This window comes from Gossypium hirsutum, chromosome D09 (genome assembly GCF_007990345.1).
Source record: "Gossypium hirsutum isolate 1008001.06 chromosome D09, Gossypium_hirsutum_v2.1, whole genome shotgun sequence".
Lineage (NCBI taxonomy): Eukaryota > Viridiplantae > Streptophyta > Magnoliopsida > Malvales > Malvaceae > Gossypium > Gossypium hirsutum.
Genome location: NC_053445.1, coordinates 19,785,200 through 19,794,552, shown reverse-complemented (window position 1 = coordinate 19,794,552; position 9,353 = coordinate 19,785,200).

Genomic DNA, 9,353 nt, shown 5'->3' with positions numbered 1-9,353 from the left:
GTGCATTGACTATCGTCAACTGAATAAAGTGACGATAAAGAATAAATATCCGTTACCGCGTATTGATGATTTGTTTGATCAATTAAAGGGAGCATCAGTGTTTTCAAAGATAGATTTGAGATCGGGTTATTATCAGTTGCGGATTCGAGATTCGGATGTACCCAAAACTGCTTTCAGAACGAGGTACGGTCACTACGAGTTCTTGGTGATGCCGTTCGGGCTCACTAATGCCCCTGTGGTATTTATGGATTTGATGAATCGGATCTTCAGACCATATTTGGATCGGTTCGTAGTTGTGTTCATTGATGACATCTTGGTCTATTCAAGAGATGAGATCGAACATACTGAACACTTGAGATTAGTGTTGCAAATTTTGCGGGATAAGCAGTTATATGCGAAGTTCAGTAAGTGTGAGTTCTGGTTAAGAGAGGTTAGCTTCTTGGGTCATGTGGTATCCGCATCGGGTATTCGCGTTGACCCGAACAAAATCTCAGCCATACTTAACTGGAAACCTCCGAGAAATATTACTGAGGTTCGGAGCTTTTTGGGACTCGCCGGTTATTACCGACGATTTGTCAAAGGTTTCTCGATGATAGCCACACCAATGACGAAGCTACTTCAAAAGGATGTTAAGTTCGAATGGACGGAGAAATGTCAGAAAAGTTTCGATCAACTAAAAACTTATTTGACTGAAGCTCCAATTTTAGTGCAACCCGAATCAGGCAAGGAGTTTGTCATTTATAGTGACGCATCCCTACTTGGGTTGGGTTGCGTATTGATGTAAGAAGGTCGAGTTGTGGCTTATGCGTCGAGACAATTGAAGCCACACGAGAGAAATTATCCGACCCATGATCTCGAACTAGCTGCCATCGTATTTGCTTTAAAAATATGGCGACATTACTTATTTGGTGAAAAGTGCCATGTATTTTCGAATCACAAAAGTCTCAAATATTTGATGACTCAAAGAGAATTAAATCTGCGACAAAGGCGTTGGCTTGAGTTGTTGAAAGATTACGAGCTTGTCATTGATTACCACCCGGGAAAGGCTAATGTGGTTGCGGACGCCTTAAGCCGGAAATCATTGTTTGCTTTACGAGCGATGAATGTGCACTTGTCTGTTCTACCCGACAATGTGTTAGTAGCTGAATTAAAAGCCAAACCATTATTGATTCATCAAATTCGTGAAGCTCAGAAAGTCGATGATGAATTGGTTGCAAAACGGGCTGAGTGTGTTCCGAACAAGGAATCAGAGTTTCAAGTTGATAATGATGATTGTTTGAGGTTCAGAAGTCGTTTGTGTGTTCCAAGGAATTCGAAACTCATTTCGATGATTCTGAACGAAGCCCATTGTAGCCGAATGTCAATTCACCCGGGGAGTACGAAAATGTACAATGATTTGAAACGTCGGTTTTGGTGGCATGGTATGAAACGAGACATCTCCGACTTTGTTTCGAGATGTTTAATATGTCAACAAGTGAAAGCGGAACATCAAGTGCCTTCAGGATTACTTCAGCCGATCATGATACCCGAGTGGAAATGGGATCGAGTCACAATGGACTTTGTGTCCGGACTGCCATTGTCAGCAAGTAAGAAAGATGCGATTTGGGTTGTTGTCGATAGATTGACTAAGTCGGCTCACTTTATCCCCGTGCGTACGGATTTTTCATTGGATAAACTAGCTGAATTGTACGTTTCTCAGATTGTGAGATTACACGGGGTACCTGTTTCTATCGTGTCGGATAGAGATCCGAGATTCACCTCACGATTTTGGAAGAAATTGCAAGAAGCTTTGGGTACCAAGCTGCATTTTAGCACTGCTTTTCACCCCCAAACTGATGGTCAATCCGAGCGGATAATTTAGATACTTGAGGATATGTTGAGATGTTGCATCCTCGAGTTCAGTAGTTCATGGGAACGGTATTTACCTTTGATTGAATTCGCTTACAACAATAGTTTTCAATCAAGTATTAAGATGGCACCTTATGAGGCTTTGTACGGTCGTAAATGCCGTACACCATTGTTTTGGACTGAGCTCGGAGAAAGTAAAATTTTCGGAGTTGATTTGATTAAAGATGTCGAACAGAAAGTAAAGGTAATCCGTGAAGGTCTGAAGGCAGCCACAGATCGTCAGAAGTCGTACGCGGATTTGAAACGAAAAGACATTGAGTATCAGGTGGGAGATAAAGTGTTTCTTAAAGTTTCACCTTGGAAAAAGATACTCAGATTTGGCCGTAAGGGCAAATTGAGTCCGAGGTTCATTGGGCCGTATGAAATATCCGAAAGAATTGGTCCAGTGGCATATAGATTGATTTTACCCCCTGAAATTGAAAAAATTCACAACGTTTTTCATGTTTCGATGCTTCGACGTTATAGATCTGACCCCTCCCACATAATTAATCCCTCCGAGGTTGACATTCAATCCGATATGAGTTATGAAGAAGAGCCGATGCGTATCCTAGCTCGTGAAGTGAAGGAGTTGCAAAACAAAAGGGTTCCGTTAGTAAAGGTGTTATGGCTCAAACACGGGATCGAGGAAGCTACTTGGGAAACCGAGAGCTCGATGAAAGAACAATACCCAAACCTATTCACCGGTAAGATTTTCGGGGACGAAAATTTCTTAAGTGGGGGAGAGTTGTGACAGCCCAAAATTGACCCTAGTCGGGAAGTGGTTTCGGGACCACAAAACCGAGTCATAAAAATAATTAATTTCCATATTCTATGCTTATTATGTGTGTACATGAGTATGTGGAAGTTTCATTCTCCAATTTTGCCAATTGCATGAGAAATTATTAAATAGGGATCGATATGAGACATGGTGAAAATATGATAGGCTAATTTAAAATGGTCTATTAATGCATGTTATGAAAATGATGGGTTTGCATGTCAAATTACCCAAAATTTGAGCTAGTGGTTGGCCATGCTATGGGTGGAAACATGTTGGGAACATGTTGGCTTAGTGAGGTATGTTAGAAAAAAATAAAATAAGGAATAAGGTTAATAAAATACTAGTTAATGGGAGGAGAAACAAAAGTTTCTCCATCCTTGCTCCTCATTGCCGTACCTAGAAGAGAAAAGCTTTGAAAAATTCAGCTATGGCGGTTAGCTAAATCAAGGTAAGTTCAAGGATGATTCTTGGATTTTTAGCATTTTTTTTGTTAGTCATCAAGTTCCTTGCTTAACCCATGACCAAAATTTGAAATGGTGTGGTGTCTTGAGCATTCGGTTTTAGTTATTAAAGGATGAGATTGGGTTATAGTCTTTATGTTTTATGAAGAATTGTTGAAGAGAAAATGTTCAAGAAATGGTTGTTGTTCATGTTATTTGGATGAAAAAGAAAATGGTAGTTAGGTGAAGTAGAGTCTAACAAATGAGCACATATGTGCATTAGTTGCTAAATGGAGAAAAATCGGCTAACAAGATGTGTACTAAGGCCGAATATGATTTTGGATACTATTGGGCAATGTATGTGTTTTGAATTGATGGAATGGAGAGGATGCTTTAATTGTGTTATGAACAATTATATGTTAAATTAAGGTTTGCTAAGCTAGCTACTAAGGTGAAATGCAAATGTTAGCATATGATTTGGTAATAATCTGCTTGGGGACAGCAGCAGTAAGGTGATTTTGGAAAATCGCCATAATTTGTAGGAGTTGAATTAGAAGCTGAGTAAATTATGTCATTAAAGCTTGAAGAGTCTATTTTCTTACAAAAGAAACTATAAAAACAAAAGAGTTACTGATCTTGAGATATTTGAAGTATTGTGGGGCTGAGTCAAAATGACTACTAGATTCCCTGTTCTGTTTTTAGAAAATCATTATAAATTGTACAAAAATGATTATAAGATAAAATTTATATGCTTAAACTCCTTAATGAGTCTAGTTTCAAATGAAATCAAATAAAACACATTTTGAATTCTGCAAAATGAGAAATTTGATTCGTAGTGAAGAGTGGTCAGATTAGTCAAACAGTGAAACTGGGGAAACTTTAATAAAAATCTGGTATTGATTGGCCAAGCCTAAAATTCTGAAAATTTTATGGATGGAATATATACGAGTCTATATTCAGGGAAAATTAACGGGAAGTGATTTGGAGTTTTGTAGCTCCAGTTATAAATAATTTAGTGACTACTGCTCAGGAAAACAGCTCGTAGTGAATATGTGATTTTGTTGTAAACATTAATGAAAATTTGCTAATGAATTATTTATTGATTTTTATAAAGCTTACTATAATCTATGTGTGTGAAAGTCGAATCAATATATATATTATTCTGAAAGTAATACTTGAATAGTCGATTAATGACTATTTTAAAATTTGTTGAACTTAAGCTCAAGAGCAAAGGGGAACTAAATCCGATAAAGGGAAGGAGAAAGTAATTGAATAGCCATTGAAGTCGTTCGACAACATCCGAGGTAAGTCTTCGAGTAATGACCCTACTTGAATTATATTGAAATGATTAGTCATAATATGACGGATAGTCGAATGTGCATAGAGACTATGTTATAAAGTCAATCGAAATCATGCTCTTTGTGTGTGGCTATTGAGCCGAAATTGGAAAGGTTTAATAAATGTTTTGTGTTTGAGCCTTAGTAACGAAAATAAGGTATGGATGTGTTATGATTATTGATATATGTGTACATGAGCATTTGAATACATCCGGGCTAAGACCCGAAGGCATTTGTGCAAGTTGATATATCCGGGCTAAGACCCGAAGGCATTTGTGCAAGTTGATATATCCGGGCTAAGACCCGAAGGCATTTGTGCAAGTTGATATATCCGGGCTAAGACCCGAAGGCATTCGTGCGAGTTGCTATACCCGGGTTAAGACCCGAAGGCAATTGAGCTTGTGGTTATATCCGGCTAAATTCCGAAGAAACTTGGGTTTGAATGTGAGCGTTTTGTGCTGTAATAAATTCAATTAATACGCTCGACAAACCCAAACGATAAGGTATGTTTGCATGTGCTTCGAAGAAGTCGATTTGTTTTAAATAGTATTCGTTCAATCGACTAACGAACTTTCAGCTTTTAGATAGGTTGATACCTTGTGTGTGTATATGTTGATGAAGTGTGAAGTAAGTATGATTATGAGAATATGAATTAATAAAGTGATTCATTTAGCTATGTGAATGTAATACTTTAGTCAAAGCCGATTTCATTACTTGAAACTTACTAAGCTTTAAAATGCTTACCCTGTTGCTTTGGCTCTCTGTTTTATAGATTTTGTTCGTTAGCTATCGGATTCGGGATCATCGAAGTCGAAGTCATCCACACTATCAAAGCTCTTTTGGTACTCTTTTAGTTGAACTCTGGATATGGCATGTATAGGACTACCCCTTGTTGTTTTAAGCACTTTTTGTGATGTATGTGTGTACAGCCATGCGAAAATGGCTTGTAGAAGTGGAGTATGGCATTAGACCATTTGTGTTTATGTATGTATATATGGTTTCATGATGTGACTATGGTTTGGAATGGAAGTGTTGGGCAAATGATCAGCCATTGGAATGGCTAAATATGATCATATGTGGACCTATGTATGACAAAACCCTAGTTGGTCCATGGTAACCACGAAATAGGTAAAGTTTACCTTGAAAACAGATGCTGACAACAGCAGTGGTGTGGATTTGAAAAATCACAAAAATTTATAGGAATGGAATTAAATAGTGAATAAATTATGTAATCGAACCTTGATGAATCTATTTTCATATGAAAGTAACGAAACAATCATATGAACAGTATATTAAGAGATATTAAAGTTCTCGTGAAACAGGGCCAGAACGGTTTCTGGATCTCCTGTTTCGACTTTGAAAATTCACCATAAATTTTCCAGAGATAATTAGAAGTCATGACTTATATGTATGGATTCCTCTCTGAGTCTAGTTTCTATAGAAACAAACGGCATCAGTATTGAAGCTCTGTACAGGGAGATATCCAGGTCGTAATGCGCAAAGGTCAGTGTAGTCGACCCCAGTAACATGGGAGACTTTGACTAATAAACTGTACTAATTGGCCTGACCAAAAATTCTAGAAAAAAATATCTAGAAGGGCATATGAGTCTAGTTTCAGGGAAAATTCACGGAACTGGATTTCGAGTTCCAGAACTCAAGACATGATTTTTAAAGTGACTAGTACGCAGATTGGCAGCTTGTCTGGAAAAATTTTAATAAGTGGTTTGAAGTCTGTTAACACCTCGGGTTCGACTCCGGCGACGGTCTCGGGTTCGGGGTGTTACAGGGTCCCTAAAGAACGAGGATGTGTTGATGCCGACTTAAAAAACATCAAGCTTTCCATACCTCTGTTCCAAGGTAAATTTGATCCGGAGGCGTACTTAGAGTGGGAAAAGAAGATAGAACTAGTTTTTGACTGCCACAACTACTCCGAGGCCAAGAAGGTGAAGTTGGCAGAGATCGAGTTCTCTGATTACGCCATGATTTGGTGGGACCAACTCACCACGAGTCGACAAAGAAACGGTGAATAACCAATATTCACTTGGGCTGAGATGAAGGCGCTGATGCGGAGGTGGTTTATTCCATCATACTATCATCGGGAGCTCTACCAAAAACTCTAAAACCTTTCTCAAGGTTCGAGGAGTGTAGAAGATTACTACAAAGAGATGGAAATTACGATGATTCATGCGGATGTCCAAGAAGATCGAGAAGAAGCGATGGCGCATTTCTTAGCTGGTCTCAACTGATACATAGCAAACATCGTCGAGCTTCAACATTACATCGAGATCATGGACATGGTGCACATGGCCATCAAGGTGGAAAAACAACTTAAGTGCAAAGGAGCTGTTCGAAGCCTTTCCAACCCCAACGTCTCCAAATGGGGTCAAGGTAATATTATGAAAGATCCACCGAGCCATACTAAGGAACAAAAGGTGACAACGAAGGTGAACAAACCAACAGACGAGTCTAGCAAAAGCAAGGCGGCCGAACCAATCACCAACCAGACAAGGGACATTAATGTTTCAAGTGCCTCGGGAGGGGGCATATCTCCAGCCAATGTCCCAATCGAAGCAACATTGTAGTACGAGTGGATGGCAAAATAGAATCGGAGGAAGATGAAGAAAACAAACATGAAGCCACTACTGACGAAGAGGAGGAGTTGGAACATGTGGTAGACAGTGAACTCCTCATCGTCAAAAGGAGTTTAAATCTCCAAGTTGTGGAAAATGAATAACCACAAGAAAATATTTTCCACACTCAGTGCCAAGTGCAAGGAAAAGTCTATTGTGTTATCATCAATGGTGGGAGCTACACGAACGTGGCGAGTACCCTCATGGTGGAGAAATTGGGGCTATTGACATCCAAGCACCCCAATCCTTACAAACTTCAATGGCTAAACAACGGCGGTGAGCTAAAGGGGACTAACAAGTGCTTCTAACATTCTCTATTGGAAAATACTTGGATGAATTGTTGTGCGACGTAGTGCCAATGCACGCGGGGCATCTCTTGGTCGGACGTCCTTGGCAATTTGATAGGCAAGTCATCCACGACGGGTATACCAATAGGTATACTTTTAAGCACTTAGGCAAAACTGTGATGTTAGCACCGTTAACACCAAAACAAGTCTATGAGGACGAAGTGAGACTTAAAAATTTTATAGAACAAATGAGGGAAAAATAAATGAGCGAGAGTTTGAAAGGAAAAAATTGAGAAAAAGAAAGGAAAAGTAAAAAAGGAGAGTGAAAAGAACGAGAGAAAATAGATAGTTGAAAGAGAAAAAGAATGTGAAAAGATAAATGTGTTTACAAAAAGTAGTGAAGTTCGAAAGGCACTTTTGTTGAGGCAGCCGATCCTTGTGCTCATGTACAAGGAAAATTTACTTAACACTAACGATTTACCCGAAAATATCCCTTCTTCTATTGTGTCTCTTTTACAGGATTCCAAAGATGTATTTCCGGACGACGTACCAAGTCGGCTGCCACCTCTTCGTGGGATCGAGCACCAAATTGACTTTTTGCCCAGAGTCGTAATCCCAAATTGACCAGCATATCGAACTAATCTCGAAGAGACTGATGTGATTCGACTCGAGAGATTTGACTCGATTCATGTGTTTGCATCGATTGTCAACGAGGAGAATGTTCGGGTGTTGAAATTGCAAGTTTGGTGATGATATGCATAAGCTAACAAAGTGGTTTTGGGAATGAACGAAGGGTTTAGAAATATGTAGGTTCGGTTTAATGATAAAGAAATAAAGGATTGATAAGTCAGATAGGTGGTGGATGTGGAAAAACAATCTTAAGGACAAGAAAGAACCAACACTATATCAAACTGCTGACCCGAGACTTATACGTCACTTAAGGTGGACCTTGACCCGCTAACTAGGAAGTTAGGAACCAAAGGTATATTTTTGAGAACGCCACACTAGGTTATGAGTGATAAGTTCAAAGAAACAAGTCGGGAAGACGATACTAGCAATGTTATATAAGTCAAACAAGACTTGAATGAAATAGAAGAGGAGGTAAACTCACTCGTGAACAAAATGTTCCTAAAATTTTATCAAAGTTCCAAGCGTAAAAAGTCCCTTCAAAAGGCTGATTACACACTTATTTATAAGGCTAGAAAAAGGCTAGCTGAATGGTAACAAGTATTCATCTTAAAAGCTGAAATAAAGCTCAAGTCTCTTGGAATTCTTGAACCAAATAACTCCACCATTTAATTCACTTCAATTCAGCTGCATAATTGACCTTGAATGCTTGAAAAGTGACTCTTGAAATGTCCTTTGGTTAGCTGAATAGTCACCAGCAGCTTAATAGTGTTTTGAATGCTTGAATTAATTATTTTGAAGCAACAAAAATAGTAGGTAGTTGAAAAGCTTGCTGCCGAATTTAAAGAAGCAATAACCCACTCTTTAAACTCTTTTAAAAGATGTGTTAAACCTCCTTTGTAATAGCCCTTTTACTTTGTAACTGAAAATGACTTGAACAACCACTTTATTTAATTTGTAACAGCCTTGAATTGTAATGGTTATGACTTGAAAAGACTCCTGCAATAAACACATTAAAATGAGCTTATTAAACTGATACGACTCACAAAGGACCAACTCAAGCTCAAGAACGTGATAGGCTCAAGAACGTGATGGGCTCATATTACCACAAGGCCCAATAACGAGGACAAAGGCCAGGCAAATGCGTATGAAACTAAATGGAACCGTTCAAGACTTCATTAGCAAGGCCTTAGAGGCGTATACAAAGGAAAAATAAAATCAAGATTCACTTTCTTGTTTTCAAGAAAATCAAGAAACCGAATATTGGTCCAATTTTGCTGTTTTGAGCAGTTTCAAGAATCAAGAAAATCAAGATTTCAAATCTTGGAAATCTTGGTCCAAGAAACTGAATCTTGTAGCTAAGCACA